This window comes from Sapajus apella, unplaced genomic scaffold (assembly GCF_009761245.1).
Source record: "Sapajus apella isolate SASKATOON/1434 unplaced genomic scaffold, GSC_monkey_1.0 scaffold19, whole genome shotgun sequence".
Lineage (NCBI taxonomy): Eukaryota > Metazoa > Chordata > Mammalia > Primates > Cebidae > Sapajus > Sapajus apella.
Window position 1 is genome coordinate 2,915,084 of NW_022436959.1, and position 18,013 is coordinate 2,933,096.

An 18,013-nucleotide genomic window follows, 5' to 3' on the forward strand; every position below is an offset into this window, starting at 1 on the left:
AAATACAGAATGGCATTGCTTCTTCAGGGATATTACAATAGCAAATCTTAGAATAATGATATTTATTGCTATTTTCTGCATATTTTCTTTGATTGCATTTCCTTTTAATCTTCTTTGGATGGATGCATGACTTACATTTGGATGACTTACCTTTGGATTTGGTAATGCCCATAACTCAATGCAGTTTTGTATTAATGTAACAGTATAGCACGTTGCTTGACTTGCCCCTTTGAGCATTTAAAGGTGGTACAGTGAATGTGGTAGACCGTATTCTTGGTTGTACCCTGGACCATGGCCATCAGAGGTATGGAAGTTGGATGAACAGACTCAGGTCTAGAGACTTTCTGTCGTTGTTAACCCTCTGCATGAAGCCTCAGGGCACCTTGAGAGATGATTCTGCTGAATGGACCTTGGTTGCTTCTTTCTCTGGTTCTCTGCTCTCTTAGACTGATGTCAGACCTGTTTCTTTCCCACGATTGTGCCCTGCCACAGCATCAGAAAACCAGTCAGATCCTGCAGAGAGGAGCAGAGTTTAGACATTTTTGAAAGCTGCCTTATTTCCTGTTTTCTTCCCTGCTCCCAGAATGAGTGAGAGTTGAGCTGACATTGTACAGTATTTTAGTATGGTACTTTAAAATAGCTGTTTGGTTTTCGACAATGAGAAGCCTTGCATATTCTTTTCTTCATCAAGAGTTCATTTGTAACTGATCAAAAAAAGAACAATTATAACAACGAAATATTAAGCTAGACAAAAATTGATTAATTTCTATTTAGAAAGTAATTTTGTAACTTGACGCTCCATGATAGAAGCACACATTTTTAAGAGTAAGAAACTGACTAGGGCTTTCCTCCGTAGGTTCTAAGCACTGATGAGGAACTCACTGCCTACCAACATGGTTTTTCCACGTTGGGCAGTGTTAAGCATTGTTTAAAAGTCTGTTTTTTGTATGTTTGTTTTTGTTGTTTTTTGAGGTGAAGTCTCGCTCTGTTGTGGAGTGAGAGGCTGGAGTGCAGTGGCTCACTGCAACCTTTGCCTCCTGGTTTCAAGCGGTTCTCCTGTGTCTGCCTCCTGAGTAGCTGATTTTTGTATTTTTAGTAGAGATGGGGTTTCACCATGTTGGTCAGGCTGGTCTCGAACTGACCTCATGATTTGCCTGCCTTGGTCTCCCAAAGTGCTAGAATTACAGGCATGAGCCAACATGCCCTACCTGAAAGTCTATTTTAATAAATACATCTTTTTCTTATTTGGGGGCATTATTTGCTACTGATTTAGTGGTAACATTTGTAAAGAGCAGTTCTTGACAAGTTTAGTTTTAGAAGTTTCAGCCGGATAGCTTCTTCATGCAGAAGAGGCAGTGACCTAGTAAGAACCTTGACAGTGTTTCCCAGACTTTTTTTCTGGCCACAACCCACATTGTAAACAATACACTTTATATTAAACCTGTTCACACTTCCAAAATGCAACTCAGTACATATATGCATATGTCTATATGTCTGTTGATCTATTTATGTATGCTAGTGTTATGTCAGGAAACAATGGAGTATTTTCAGAAGAGTGGGCAGGTTTAAGGAACCTACAAAAGATTGAATCAGCATCCAAGGGTTGTCACCAATAGGAAGGTGTTATCACCTCTGGACCTGAAGGGAAAGGGGAGCTTTATCAGAGGCTGCACTCAGAGCTGTGCTGCTGGGGCAAAGTCACTCCAGAAGGGTGACTCCAGGCACTCACCCTGCACCCTCTGGTCTACCTCTAGTGTCTCTCACTGGCCGAAGCTAATGGAAACCCTTGGGGAAGGGGCACAGCTAAAACACTCTGTAGCTTTGGCCTCTTGGGGTTGAGAACAAGGCAGAGAAGGGAGAAGAATGGATTTGAAGAGGTAAATGGAGACTGACTAGCACATATATGCATATATTTAAAACAAAAGTTTCACGTAATAATATTTAACCTTATAATGTGTAGTACATTCTGATTTTCTATTCTTTTTAAAAAAATTTTTAAACCATTAAATTGATTTCATGATCCAGTGTTGTGACCCACAGTTTGAAAACACAGGAACTATTTTCTGATTCTATAACCTGTTTTAAATTAGTTGGGTGCCTGAGCAAAGCATTTAGTTTTCTGAGCCTCAGTTTGTGCACATGTAAAAGGAAAGACCTGGACCAGAACGGGGCTTCTCAGTCTTAGCTGTGTACTAGAGTCTCTTGGAAACTTTAGCACAGCTTGGTATCCAAGCCACACATCAAACCAGTTAAATCTGAATCTGGGATGGGGGAGGTGGTGGCAGTGGTGATGGTGAAGGGAAGCTATCAGTAGTTTTTAAAATTTAATGTCCTGCCTCTTTTTAATAGTAGATGTCTAGCATCATTGAGCTGATGTGCCTGCATGGCAACAATCTGCGAGCACTATGTAAATCTCCCCATCCCCCATGAGGACATGACACAGACAGTCCAGTTTACCACAGCTTCTCCTGATCTCTACCTTTTCCCCAAAACTGGAGCTGTCAGTTGCCATTTATCACCTGATAAGGCCATTCTTTTAATTAGAGTTAAGAAAAGAGGGAGGCGTTTGTTTGTTTTGTTTGTACCCCTGTGTCTTTTGAAAAGAGAGAGGACAAAGTGTAGCTGGAGAAGGCTCTGTGTTTCAAGGGAAGATGGCAAAGGTACTTTTCTTTATGGTAGTAAAAGATTTACCCATTAGACGTGCAAACAAAGCATGTCTGTTGAAAGACTGTAACCTGAGGTAGTTACAAAACAATAAAAAAAGAACCTGAATATGGAAAAAGTGGGTGATAAAAGCTACCTTTCCCCCTTTTACATCAGTCCTGCTTGACTCATTTGCATTACCCACCTGGTTCGTGTGGTCAATGGCAAGGGCTATAACCTGGTTTTTTATTGACAGGGCTTTGCAACTTCAGCATTGTGGCATTTGGGTGGGAGTATTTTTTGTTGTTGTTGTTGTTGTTGTTGTTGTTGTTGTTGTGGGGGCTGTCCTGTGCACTGCAGGATTTTAGCAGCATCCTTAGTCTCCAGCTACTAGATGCCACTATTACTCCCCAGTAGTGACAATGAAAATGTCTCCAGATATTGGCCATTGGGAGGCAAAATTGCCTCATTTAAGACCACTACTTTTATTCTCCACAACTTATAAGAGCCTTGAAGCCCATACGATCAGAAACACTTGTGACTTCTTAGAAGCTGAAGTGGTCAGAAACTGGGTGGAGGCAGAGAGTTAAATCAGCTGTTGGGGACTAGCTGGGTGGAGCACTGTGGTGTGGTGGAAGCAGCACAGCCATTTCAATACTAGCCTGCATTTGAATCCTGTTTCTGCATTCAAGCTGTTCTATACTCCCTTAATGTTTCTCACTGTTAGTTGCCTCGTCTTTAAAATGGGCATAATAAGTGCTTTGTCTGATAAAGAATAAACGAGATAATACACGTAAAATAATGCAGTAGGTTCATTCATAGTCATACCATATCACTGAGTACCTCCTATGTCGGATGCTAGTTGTTGGGAATAAGATGTAGAATGAGACTCTGTAACCCCTATCTTCATGGAACCTACATTCTAGAAGCAGGGATGGTAAATAAATGAAAATAATTGCACATTGTGAGTGAGTATACTGCAGGAAAGAAATAAGCTGAGATAGAAAAAAACAATAGGAAATACCCACTTTAAGTAGGGTCAGAAAAGGCCTCTGGGGAGGTAGCCCTAAAGCTGAGACCTATACAAAGAAAAGATGTCAGCTGTACAGGGGAAAAGAGAGTATTGTGAATAGCATGTGCTAAGGTAGGGCAGAGCTTAGCATGTTGATAGAAGAGATGGTAGTGGTGCATCGAAGTGAGATGGGCATGGGCCAGGGAGCTTGGGTTTTATTCTCAGTGCAACAGGAAGCCTGAACTGGAGAGTGACGTGATTAAATTTTTACTTTGAGAAATCTCCTCTTGGGAAAGTGGATGGTAGCACTACAAGGACAAAAGCAGAGAGACCCATGAGGAGGCTGTTCAGGGACCTAGCAAGAGAGTTGCTGTCCAGGATGAAGACTAGCTGTGGAGATGGAGAGAGGTCGGTCAATTTGAGATGTATTTTGGAGGTAGAAATGATAGAACTTATGAATTGGGCTTGGATTGAGGGAAAGGGAAGGGTTACAAATACTTTGTACAATTTTGGCTTCTCTAATTGTGTAAATAATGCTACATTTCAAGATAGTAAAGACTGAAGACTGGGATGTGGATGAGAGAACAGGTTGAAGGAAAAGATTGAGAATTTCATCTTGGACATACTACTTTTGGGACATTTGTGAGATGTCCAAGTAGAAATGCCAATTGGTGGGATAAGAGAGAAAAGGTCTGAGTGGTGACATACTACAGGGAGTCATCAGCAAATAGGTGGTATTCACATTAACGGGAGTTGAATTCATATTCCCATTGAACTTCTATTTCCATGCTCATGGGAACACTAGCATCTTATACTGATGGGGGACTTACTCTGTGCCAGGCCTTGTTTGAAGTGCTTTAGATGAACTCATTTAATTGTTAACTCAGTCCTCACCATGACACTATGATTACTGTGCCTGTTTTACCACGTGGAGGAATCTGAGGCACACAGATGTTAAGTAACTTGTCCAAGGTCACTCCTGGTATGTAGAAGGGCCAGGATTTGACCCAGGCAACGTGGTTCCTAGGTTCATGCTCTTAACCAATATACTATATTTCATCTCCTCTAGGGGGACAGTACAGCCAAAGAAATGAAGCCCTAGAGTCCAATTCTGAGAAACCCTAACATTTTGTGCTCAATAAATGTTAGCTTTCTTGTTTCTTCCTTCTCCAGGGAAAAGAAGGAAGAGAGGATCATGCTTCGAGATACAGGAACAAGAAGTAGAAAGAGCATATTAGGGTGGCATAAGGACCAAGAAAAGCTAAGGAAGCATGAGGCATAGGGACACAGGCCATCTTGGTGTGCTTGCTTTCAAACAGACTCTTAGACCCAACTGAGCACCGGCTATGAGAGTGTGTTTATGTTAATTCATGGACATCATGCCAGTGGGAATTTGGGATTTTAAAGAATTTCTTTAATGTTTATAGCCATTTTTTATTCTTTCTAAAATAGACTTCTGGCTAACTCTAAAGAATGTTTCTAATCACCTAACTATATTATTAAAAGATACAGTTAGAAGATTTCTGAATATTTAACGCTCATGAGCATGCAAATAAAAATTTGATGAGTTTAGTTTATATAAATATAAACATATGTTATCAATTTGTGATTGATTTTTGGCCCAGTAATATGGCATTAGTACTGAAAGCACATAAAATTTTTTTTTTTTTTTTTTTGAGACGGAGTTTCACTCATGTTACCCAGGCTGGAGTGCAATGGCGCGATCTTGGCTCACCGCAACCTCCGCCTCCGGGGTTCAGGCAATTCTCCTGCCCCAGCCTCCTGAATCGCTGGGATTACAGGCACGCGCCACCATGCCCAGCTAATTTTTTGTATTTTTAGTAGAGACGGGGTTTCACCATGTTGACCAGGATGGTCTCGATCTCTTGACCTCGTGATTCACCCGCCTTGGCCTCCCACAGTGCTGGGATTACATAAAATTTTAATTATATGCATTCAAATTATATATTTGGATGTTGCTAATATTTGAACAGTGATTATGCATTGTAAATATGTACCCTATTAGGCGATACTAATTTCTCTTAATGAGTGTATTAGGTATATTAATGTTTCTTAAAGTTCATGCTAATGAGGTAGAGTTGTCCCTTAGTTTCCCTGAGGGATTGGTTCGAGGACCTCCCTCCAATGTGAAAAGCTGCAGATGCTTAAGTCCCTAGTATAAAATGGCATAGTATTTGCATATAAGCTGCACATAGACTCCTGGATACTTTAAATCATTTCTAGATTACTTAGAATACCTAATACAATGTAAACATTATGTATATATTTGTTATACTATATTGTTTAGGGAATAATGAGAAGAAAAAAAATCTGTATGTGTTCAGTACAGATGGATTTTTTCCCCCTACTATTTTCAGTCTGAGGTTGGTTGAATCCACAGTTGTGAAACTGACAGATATGGAGGACTAAATCTACATTGTCATAGAGACTATAAACCCGTGTATGTAGTTCCAAATAAGATAGCTTTTTCTTTTTTTTCTCTAAGATGGAATTTTGTTCTTCTTGCCCAGGCTGGAGTGCAATGGCACCATCTTGGCTCACTGCAACCTCTGCCTCCTGGATTCCAGTGATTCTCCTGCCTCAGCCTCCCGAGTAGCTGGGGTTACAGGCATGTGCCACCGCCCCTGGCTAATTTTGTATTTTTCGTAGAGATGGAGTTTCTCCATGTTGGCCAGGCTGGTCTTGAACTCCTGACCTCATGGTATACCCCCTTCAGCCTCCTAAAGTGCTGGGATTACAGGCGTGAGCCACTGCCAAATGGGGTAGCTTTAGGCTTTATTATTCATATGTTTAATCTTACATTCCTGTTTTGCTAGTTCTTTTGCCATCAGCTCATACATTAGCCAAACCATTGGGGCATTACTCTTCCAGGGGAAGAGGCTAGTTTTATTTAGTTACTATTATTATATTAGTTATTTAGTTACTATTATAACCATTTAATTCTAATGGTTACCAGTCATCAAAGCTAGTAAATATTGCATCTATACCTAGGTCCAGATGTTGTTTAATCTCATAAAGGGCAGTTTCATTTCATAGGGAAGATCAGTTCCTCATGGAGGACCTTTCATAATTAAGAATCATTGAATAGAAATAGATTTAAAAAGCAGAATAATTTATTTTCAGAATACATAAATCTACAACTATTGTAGCATGTTTTTGTGCTTTAATGCTGCTTTCTGTTTACTCAGCATTCTATTTTTTTTTCCTGAGGGCTCTTAAATAAATAGCTGTTCATGTTTGGCATCTTTCTCCATATTTGTGGCTGATTGTCAGGTGTGTTTTTTTGCACGATCACTACCACATAATGAATGTTTGGATGGCATTTTGTAATTTTAACTTTATTGTAGCAATTGTTAACATAATAGTGTAGCTGTCACCAAGACTGCTTACAGAAGTTCTAGTGTGGTTTATTGTACTGATCAAGAATGCTTGTGATTTTATCTACTTGTTTGCAGTAGCACTAATTATAAACACAGTTTATAAGTCACTTTAGAAAACTTGCTCTCTAGACAAATTCTTAGTTTGGGGAGATTGTTGCAATTGAGAAGAGTGAGGCTTTATTCATATTTTTAATACTAAAATTTGCCTAAAGTGCTACTACTCTGCCTTGCATTTTCCTATTTCCTGATAGTAATTACTACTTTTTGTAATATAACTTTTCAGTGCTGTAGTTGTCAACAGCAGAATCTATTTCCGCGGGTTTTCATATTACCATAAGGTTCTTATATAACTGTTTTCCACTAAGTTTAAAAAGTTGTTGTTGTTGTTTGAAAATGAGACCTTATTTCTCACTCTTTTTTCATCTTTCACACCCATAGGAATGTTATAAAAATGTAGAACTTAAAGTTTACCTCCTAGAATTTTCCTGGTGAAAAAACTAAAGTAGGGCCAGGTGAATGCCCCAGTATCATTACTGAGTTCAGCAGGTGATGTTTGGGATTGAAATGAAGTTAAGGTCCCCTGGCTTTGTTAATTACATCTGTGCGAGATTGTAGGTTTCAGATCTAAAGTCTAAGGCATCTGTGAAAGGCACATTAGTGAGAAGTTGACCTCATGTGTGCCAAGACCCTGTAGCTATTTTAGCAAGAGCACTGCTTTACTGGCCTCTGCTTATTTGGGGAAACTCTTTTAATCTTTATGGTCAACCTGTCAGTCTCTGTTTTTTGTTTTTTGTTTTTTTTACATAATTATTTCTGAAAAATATTAAATCTGATTTTTTTTATTGTGTTGGTGGGTTTGGCAATAATATAAAAACATAGTAAAATAGTAAAAACTGTCACAGTTTTTGACAAATTGCAAACCCAAGGGAAGTTTGCAGTTTGAGGGGAATGCATGTATTACCGTTGGAATGAGTTACCGGTTAATGACTTGTTAAATCTCTTGCTGAATATGATGTGCCTGAATGTGTATTGTATGTGTGTGTGGTTTTCTTTTTACTCTAGTGGAGAGATGCAGAGTTTCCATTCAGTTTACTAAAGTTTTGCAGCTTCTCTATGCATGCTCAGAAGCAGATCATATTATTGTGGTTGTATCTTACATAGCTATTTGTTCTTAATAAAATGCATTTTTTTCAATAAGGAGAAAATGACTTTATGAAAATTATTAATGTGGATTACGGTTTGATTTAGAAATGTTTGTGTCAGTGTCATTTGAATCAGAGTAACTCCATTTTGAATGGAGGCTGGGTAAAATAAGGTTGAGACGTACCACGCTGCATTACATGGAGGTTAGGCATTCCAAGTCAACAGGATAAAATGGGAGATCAGCACAAGGTACAGGTCACAAAGACCCTGCTGATAAAACAGCATATGTTAAAGAAGCTGATCAAAACCCACTGAAACCAAGATGGCAACAAAAGCATCCTCACTGTTCATTATACGCTAACCATGATATATTAGTGTGCTAAAAGATACTCCCACCAGTGTCATGAGAGTTTGTAAATGCCATGGCAATATCAGGAAGTTCGACTATATGATCTAAAAAGGAGAGGAACCCTCAGTTCTAAAAATTGTCCACCCCTTTTCCAGAAAACTCATGAATAATCCATGCCTTGTTTAGCGTATAATTAAGAAATAACTATAAATATTTTTAGTCCAGCAGCCCAAACTGCTATTCTGCCTATGGAGTAGCCATTCTTTATTTCTTTATTCCTTTACTGAATGAACTTGTTTTCACTTTGTGGACTTGCCCCGAATTATTTCTTGAGCAAGATCTAAGAACCCTGCCTTGAAGGCTGGATCAGGACCTCTTTCTGGTAACATTTGTATTCACATTGTATCAGGATAAGACTTTTAAGGGAAGTTAGAATTTATTGCCTTTGAAATACTTATGTGGAGTAGTTGTATTAAGTATTGGCTATTTTAATATCTGTACATGTATATTTAAAATATGTGAACTTTTACTTTGTGTATTTCTCTGTTTAGAAGCCTAGTTATATTCTGCTTTGGGGTGGTGATATATACTTCCATGCTCTGCTGTTTTCATATACTCTATTCACTTTAAAATAAACCATTTTGTCCTTGATTTTTTTGTGATTTCTAAGGCATTTCCTCCTGTGTGCTAGTGCATGCCCTGTGTTGAATATACTTAACATTTCCAAGCCTAAGCTTGGAATCAGAGATACCCAGCTCTCCTCCAGGCCTTGCTGCATCCCAGTTATGTGCCCCTGAGCTTCATGGGAAAATAAGAGCCATATCTGCCTGAAAGACACCCCTGGATCATTTATGCTTAATATGTGAAAGGGCTCTCTAAATTGCAACTGACAAACAGATGTTAGACATTTTCATTATAATTAAGTTTTCTAATTTTTTCTTAACCGTTGGAAAGCACAGTTTTGCTTAATGCCAAATATGTGGAGGAGATTCTGATTAACTAAAGTTGTCCTTAAAACCATCATCACGTAGACCACTCTGAATTCTAGATCTTACTAGGAACAGTAGTTTCTTCAGATCATGACTGAATTTTAAAATCAATCCTGCTTCTCACTTTGAAACTCAGTATCTATTAATAGAGTGCATTTCTTCTTTTCCTATTCAAAATAGATTTCTTTCCCTATTCAAAATAGAAAACAAATTAAAAGTGCCAAACCTACGAAGGCTCTCTAGTTTGGGAGCAGGAAAATCAAAATGAAAACAGAAAACAGCTGTGCAATCACCTTGGCGAGTACAAAGTCCAGCATGTTAGTGATAATAGCTGTAGATAGTTACTCAAGGTCATTCAGTGCTAGGGATGGAGACAAAGAGATACCCCTCACTTTTTTTTCCCCTTTTTTTTGAAATGGACTTTTGCTCTTGTTGCCCAGGCTGGAGTTCAGTGGCGCAATCTCAGCTCACTGCAACCTCTGCCTCCTGTGTTCAAGGGATTCTCCTGCCTGAGCCTCCTAAGTAGCTGCGCAGGCGCCTGCCACCACGTCTGGGTAATTTTTTGTATTTTTAGTAGAGACGAGGTTTCATCATGTTGGACAGGTTGGTTTCAAACCCCTGACCTCAGATATCCACGCGCCTCAGTCTCCTAAAGTGCTGGGATTACAGGTGTAAGCCACCACACCTGGCCAACCTCTCACTTTTATATTTGGTGAAAATGAGACTCTGACAAGCTGAATAACTTGAAAAATCATCTAAAACCTAACGAATAATTCTTCTTAAGAGTGACTTTCTTGGCAGCAAGGGAATTTGAATTCTTTCCCTTTCTTAATCATTATTTTCAGCTATCAAGTTTTGCCAACTTCTCCCTCAGAGTATCTTTTGAATTTATTAAAATATTTCCTTTTTCCTTATAAAGCCCATTTCGCCATTAGTCTCCAGGCCATCTTACTACTGGATTGTTACTGTATTCTTTTTATTGGACCTTCTGACATAATGACACTGCTTCTCAGAGTTTGGACTCTAGAAAGTCATTCTCAGCAAACTGACCCAAGAACAGAAAGCCAAGCATCGTATGTTCTCACTCATAGGTGGGTGTTGAACAATGAGAACACGTGTACTCAGGGAGAGGAGCATCACCACAGAGGGGACAGTTGGGGGGGTAGGGGAGAGACAACGGGGGGTGGGGAGGGATAACAAGGGGAGAAATGCCAGATATAGTATGCACCAAAAGTAAATTTAAAAAAATATATAGAAAGTTGAAAAGAAAAAGCAAAAACAAAAACAAAAGAAAGTCACCCAAGGATTTGTTAAAAATGTAGATGTCCAAGCCCCAAGTAAGATCTACTGAATCAGGATCTCTGAGAGTGGGGGCCCAGAAATGCAGGTTTAACAAGCTTCTCCTAGGTCAGTGTTCTTAACCCTGGTTGCACAATCACCCTCATCCCCCCATGCCAGACCTATAAATGTGGAAAGCTCTCAGGTGATTCCAGTGTGCTGTCAGTGTTGATACACTGCTCTTTAAAGTGTCTGTGAATCACCTCAGGCATCTTGTTAAAATGTGGAGGTGGGAGTCAGGAGGTCTGGAATGGGACCTGAGACTCCTGAGGCTCTGCATTTCCAGCTACTCCCAGGTGATATAATTACTACTGTCTCCAGGACACTGGGAGTAGCAAGAAGCTGATTCTCACATTACATTTTGTGAAGAACTACCTAGATTTTATCCCAGTCATTCTCTGTACCAATGATAATCAACCCTGACTGTATGTCAGAATCACTTGTGAATATTAAAAAAAAAATTCCTGGAGTTCAGATTTAGGGGCTCTGGATTTATACGCAAACATCTCTATCTATAGTGCCGCTGATGATTCTAATATAATTCCAAGGTTTGGGCCATTATGGCTTTCTATTGCTGTGTTAGGATGTTGTCTCTGAAACTTGCTTGGTTTCTCTGTTGACCAAGGTCAGTTCTTCTCAACCTTCCACATCGTGGCATGCCAAGAAAATGGTAATATTTGTGTGACACAGTTGGGTAAATAGATGATATCTTCAGAGCCAAGAGGTTTCTGGCCCCAGGGACTCTGGCTCTTACTGTTGGCACTTGAGGCCGACTAGCTGGAAAAGTCTGGCTCCTGCCGTTCATGGAGTGCTGAGAGCCTGACATGCTGTGTGTATAATGGGTGGGCCCTCAGTAAATACTAGCACATTATTGTCATCATTATTATTCACATTCTATATCATCAGTATTAGTGGTGGGAATTCTTTTATCCAAGTCCAGTATCTGGCTGTATTGTATTTGTCTTTTCTGGCTGTTTGCTGTAAATCTACACCTAAGTTATATCCATGTCTTGAGGCCCCTACCACCTGACCCCCTCCATTTTCTTAACCATCTTAATAACTATGCCCTAAGAAGGTCATTACTGATCTGTCTTCTCAGGTTTCTTACAGTTCTTAGACTTTGTGTCATCTGCTTGAGTGCTTAATGTGTCCTCTCATTACTTGATGTACCTAAATCTTATCTCTCAAAGATTTTATCTTTAAGGGCAAAGATACTGCCTGATGTTTCTTTAATGTTCTTCTTGGTTCCTAGGAAAATGTGTTGTGCATCTAATAGGTATTTAGATACTTGTTGGCTTTAAAGCTACACAGAGCAATCGACACAAAAATCTAGGCACTAGGAGGAGGAAGAAGCTGAGCTTATGGGATTTGTGACTGTTTCCTCTTTCTCAAGCTGGATCCTAAAGAACGTCTTTTCTTTTGTTCACTATACAGAAACTGGGCTTTGATTCCAGGTACTATAATTGTGTATATAAAAATATATATTTACTTTGATGTAATGGGAATGTTTCAGATAATTTGGATTGTTGAGAAAATACCTTTATGTGTTAAGGTTTGCATTTAATTGAGTGTATTCTATAATTTCTCTTATATGGTCATAGGTAATAGCAGTTTAACCGTTTAATTCAGCGAAGTGCCAGGCATGATAGTAGGTAGTGTAAAGATGAATTACACACAGGCTCAGCCTTGAGGCTGTGGTGTTCTAGCAGAGGAAACTGGTATGTGTGTCACTAGATATTTAGGTGCTATAGTAGTGTTATTATAGCTAGGGTAGCTGGGCAAGCAGTACAAAATGCCACATTTGAGTTCTTTTGATTTCAAAGGACAAATTACAGATTTTTAAGGCAGGAACAAAGGCACAGAATTATTAAGGCACTTGGGGTTTTAGGGGATTGCTGCCCAGTCCATCTAGAATGAAGGGTGTTTGGTGGGATTGACTGGAAATAGGCCAGTGTGGGCTACATGTTGTGTGCAATAGGAAGTCATGGGGCTTTTCTGGCAAGGGGATGTGATGCTCAGATCTGTATGTTTTGAAATTTCCTTCAGCCCCTAGGATGGATTGTATTTGAAGGCAGGGAAACCAATACTGATGACTTCAGCTTCTAGAAAGAAACCTTAAAACTCAAAATGAATGGCTAGTAATGTTAGGAAGGGATTAGAAATAGAACTTGCCAAGGTTGATTTGAAAACTTTATCCAGATAGATTAAGGAGTGTCCTTAACTTCTTTTTATGTAATTTTGTCACTTGAGGGTTAGTGATACCAAAAGTCTTTAGCTTTAAGTACAGATGAACCTTAATTTAGGAATAGGCTGAATTTTTAAGTTTTCATTTATTCATAATGATAATGCATATCATTTTGGACTTAGAATACATTTCTTCATATAAATATTGCTAAAGACAAAGTCATTAAATGCCCAGCCTGGGGAAGGAGGCAGCTCTTTACAGTGGAAGGAGCTCAGGCTGGGAATTAGGACACCTGGGTTCAGCCAGCTTTTGCCACTTACCAGTTATGTGCCTTGGGGGGAATAGCTTCTTGGATGCCCACCCTTTAATTTGTAAACTGTTCATAAATGCTCACAAGGTCATTGTGAAAATTGAGTTTTTGAAGATGCTTTGTGAATTTTAAGTCAAGTACTAGTTACGAAGTACACGTGTAAAAGGAAAAAAAAGTACTTTAAGTTATGGATGAGAATGTTGATTTGTGGTCAGGAACACATCTTGCTGGCTGCACTTGTGGGAGAGCAGCCTGCAGGTTATTGAGCGGCACACGGAGAAGCCCACCCTGACCTTGTGGCGCTTTCATACCTTGGGGAGGAGAAAGAGAAAGGACAGTGAATCTCAAACTTTAGCTTGCCTTAGACTCAACTGGGGAATTGTAAAATTGCAGATCACAGCATTCCTTCCCGGTGACCTTCAGGTCAGAGTCTAAGAATGGCCAGGGTTTGGGGTAATCGGGAGAGGGAGGATGTACTCTCTGTGGGCCAGACATGGGGGACTGGGGCAGGAGAACTCCCCTCCCCACTTGTCCAGGACACAGGAATTGCTGGAAAGAACGGTGGCTTCCAGAGAGCTGGGGCAGGAAAGAGACGTCGACTGGGAGCAGGCCAGCTGGAGCTGGGGCTGGGGGCCGGGAAACTTCTCCGAGGGGAGTGCCCGCGCCGCCTCCTGCACCAAGGTGTCAGGGATCCATGCCCCACTGGAAGAGGGCAGGGAGCTGGCTGCCTGTGGACCAGGTGTCTAATCTACATGAAGTAAATGGGGGCTCGATTTGTGAAAAAGGATGACACACGTGTGCATGTATATATCTTTCTATCAAAATATATTCAATTGAGATTGATTATTAAGACATGGTTTTATTTCATTCCCCCTCTTAATTATATCAAGCTTTATGCATTAATTCAGCAAACATTTGAGAGTGCTTGGCTTTGTGCTAATAAGTACTGGAGTAAAGTTTGGTAAAACATTGTTTCCACCCTCAGGGAGTTATACTCTGTTTTGTTTAAACAAGATTCTAATAACAGGAGGTGAATAATTATCAGTAGAGTCCTCTCAGATCCCATAAGACTGAAAATTGATATAATGTGACATATAGTCTGGTGTAAATTTTCTTTAATCGGAAAGAGTTAATGCAGCATCTTGTAGTGTCTAATTTAGCTTTAGATTGTAGGGAATTTTTGTGCTTCCAGCAAAATTATGAACCTTACAAAAGTCTCAACCATAGGATTGAGATTTTTTGAATTAGATTACATAGCAAACCTTCTTTCCTTGAACACCTTTTTCTTACAGAATAGGTTTGGATTTTTTTAAAAATATAGTTTATGTTCTGATTTTTTAAAATGCTATCTTTATCTCAGTTTCTTAGAATGCCAAAAAACGGCACCTGTGTTTAAGTGGAAAAAAAATGGATTATCAGTTTTATTACACTCTTAAAAAGGTCGATAATCACTGGAATAAACCTAGAGAAAATCATCTAAAATATTCTTTTTTCTGTGGGCAAGAAGGCAAAAAAAGCTCTTTAGGGGCTTCAGAAGTTTTTGTCATTTTTCGTTTTTATTCTTACGTAGTCACAAGTCAGTATTTGCTTTACTGGGACTTTCATGTTCAAATGACATACATATGTATAATATATTTCAATTTTTAAATAAAATATATCTCCAAATTTTATGTAAAATTAGTAGCCTCTATAAAATATACTTCCTGTATAAGCAGATGAATGGTGGCATTTTTTTTTTCCTTTTATATTTAAGATTACAAAAATAAGGTGGGGGGAAGTAGGAATACTTTAGGGTAAGTAGGCGTAGGCTTTTATTTCATCTATTCCATCCTCTTTCTACAGCAGCCATGCAATGCAGGTCAGAATACCTGAGTCCAGCCTCCCTTTCTGGGTTTACTTGGTGTGAATTCTTATGCAAGTTACTCAGCTACTCTGTGCCTCAACTTCTAGTCTGTGTACTGTGGAAATATTTGTACATATGACATAGGGTAGTTGTGAGGATTTATTTGGCTAGTACAAGTAAAGTACTTATAAAATGTTGGGTATGTAATAAGCATTCAAGTGTTAGCTTCTTTGTTCTCATCATTATTATTACTAATTGAAATGAACAAAGGAATTCAAAACATTGGACAGATTATGAATGGACCCTGGAGACTGAAAGAGTGCCAGGTACTCCAAGTATTGTCCTTGTCTATTGTCTAATGCTGGAGGAAGCCAATTAAAGCAAGGCACCAGAGGCCTCTTGCACCTCCCATCCTTATTTTGAGAAAGCATGGTATTTTAAGGACATAAAGGGATGATGACCTTGACAAATCCTAGTTAGCACTCCAGAATTGTGAAGGTCAAAGGCCAACTTAATGGCATAATGTGAAGTGCATTTCTGTTAAAGTTGGCAGAAGTCAAGAATGCTCCTTTTGGAAGGCAGCTATGCTCACCACTATACCACCAATGCCAAGAATGCCCCCATTTACCAGAATTGTTTAATAATATTCTAAAAGTTTATTATTTTTGTCAAATAGGAAGAATAAACTAATAGTAAAATTATAAAATGGGAACATAATTATTATATATGAATAATATTGTTTAAAATGGAGAATTAGGGCTGGGTGTGATGGCTCACGCCTGTGACCCCAGCACTTTGGTAGGCCGAGGTGGGCGGATCACCTGAGGTCAGAAGTTCGAGACCAGCCTGGCCAACATATCGAAACCCTGTCTCTACTAAAAATACAAAAATTAGCCAGGCATGAAGGCAGTGGCATGCTCCTGTAATCCCAGCTACTCAGGAGGTTGAGACAGGAGAAATGCTTGAACCTGGGAGGTGGAGGTTGCAGTGAGCCAAGGTCATGCCACTGCACTCCAGCCTGGGTGACAGAGCAAGACTCCATCTCAAAAATAAAATAAAATACAATAAAATGGAGAATTGAAGATAAGTTAAAAATCTATATGAATTAACAGTTTTGTAAATAAACCAAAATAAATGCATTGCAAAATAAATACTCTTCAAAAATAAACACTGTAACAATATCCAATAACGTATAATAAAAAACATTATATGAATATTAGAAGGAAAAAATATTAAACTCCCAGGGGAAACTTCATAAGAAACGCATATGTTAACAGTACCTGTAGAATTTTTCTCAAGGACTATTGAAAACCAATTTGAACAACTGAAGGTATATGGTGTGTATATATACACATACTTATATATACAACGTATGTATATATACGTACACACCACATTTATGGATATGAAGACTCTATGTTGTAAACATGTAAATTCTTCTCAAATTAATTTTATAAGTGAAAATCCAGTTATAACCTCAAAGGGGTTACCAGAGTAAAAGTGTGGCAAGTCTTAATAAAGGTTGCATTTACATTGAATGGGAGAAAAGTGACTTATTCAAAAAATGTTAGTTGAATCATTGTGAAAATAAAGACCAAATTTTATTATGTTGGGATGAATTTTTTTTTTCTTTAGAGACAGGATCTTGTTGTGTCATCCAGGCTAGAGAGCACAGTGGCGTGATCATAGCTTGCTGCAACGTCAGCCTCTTGGGCTCAAGCGATCCTCTCATCTTAGCCTTCCTGAGTAGCTGGGACTATAGGCATGTGCTTTGTAAAGACCAGATCTTGCTGTGTTACCCAGCCTAGATTCAAACTCCTGTCCTCAAGTGATCTTCCTACTTCCTCCAGCCGAGTATCTGAGATTATAGTCATGAGCCTAGCAGATAACATTTTTAAAGACAGAAATTAAAAGGAAGCAAATGGTAGATTTGTTAACAATAAAAAAATTTAAAATTTCAAAACATCAGTATATCTTACTAAGAAAAGTCAACTGAAATATTGTTAGATATTTGTAACTTCAATAATCTAGAAGTAACCATTCATATTTCCAAGGCAAAATGGATTTTTAAATTGAAAATATAAATATGGCATTAAAAATAAGACAATAAGATCTAATCTTTTTGGTTTTCATTTCTTTCTTTCCTTCTCTTCCTCCTTATTCTTCTTCCTTCCTCCTCTCTTCTTCTTTCTTCTTTCCTCTTCCTCTTTCTTCTTTCCTTCTCCTTTCTCCTCCTCTGTCTTTCTTTTCTCTTTTCTCTCTCTCTCTTTCTTACTTTCTCTCTTTCTCTTACTCTTTCTTGAGACAGGGTCTCACTGTGTTTCCCAGGCTAGAGTGCAGTGACTATTAACAGGCCCAGTCATAGCACACTGCTTGCAGCCTTGAATTCCTGGGCTCAAGAGGTGATGCTGTCTCTGCTTCCCCAGTAATGGAGACTACAGGCATGTGCCACTGTGCCTGGCTTGGGTTTCATTTCTAAGAGTATTTTCATAGTTTGATTCCTTAGTTAAGAGTTATTTAATCAGAAGCCTGCAATTGGCTGTGTCTTGTGATATAAGAAAATCAAGTGGTGTCTCTTCTGAGTTCATCTTAGTATGTTCTTTCTTTTTGTGTGTGTGTATTTTTTTTTTTTTTTGAGATGTTGTCTTGCTCTGTCACCCAGGCTTGCGTGCAGTGGTGTGATCTCAGCTCACTGCAACCTCTGTCTCCCAGGTTCAAGCAATTCTCCTGCCTCAGCCTCCCGAGCACCTGGGACTACTGGTGCACTCCACCATGCCCAGATAATTTTTTGTATTTTTAG

At 39.0% G+C, this 18,013-nt stretch overlaps 1 protein-coding gene across 1 annotated transcript in view; it reads left to right on the forward strand.

The window, feature by feature from the left end:
• DPY19L1 (dpy-19 like C-mannosyltransferase 1) overlaps positions 1-18,013 on the forward strand; it is a 121,622-nt gene that overhangs the window by 1,977 nt on the left and 101,632 nt on the right. The gene's annotated exons all lie outside the window — the stretch shown is intronic.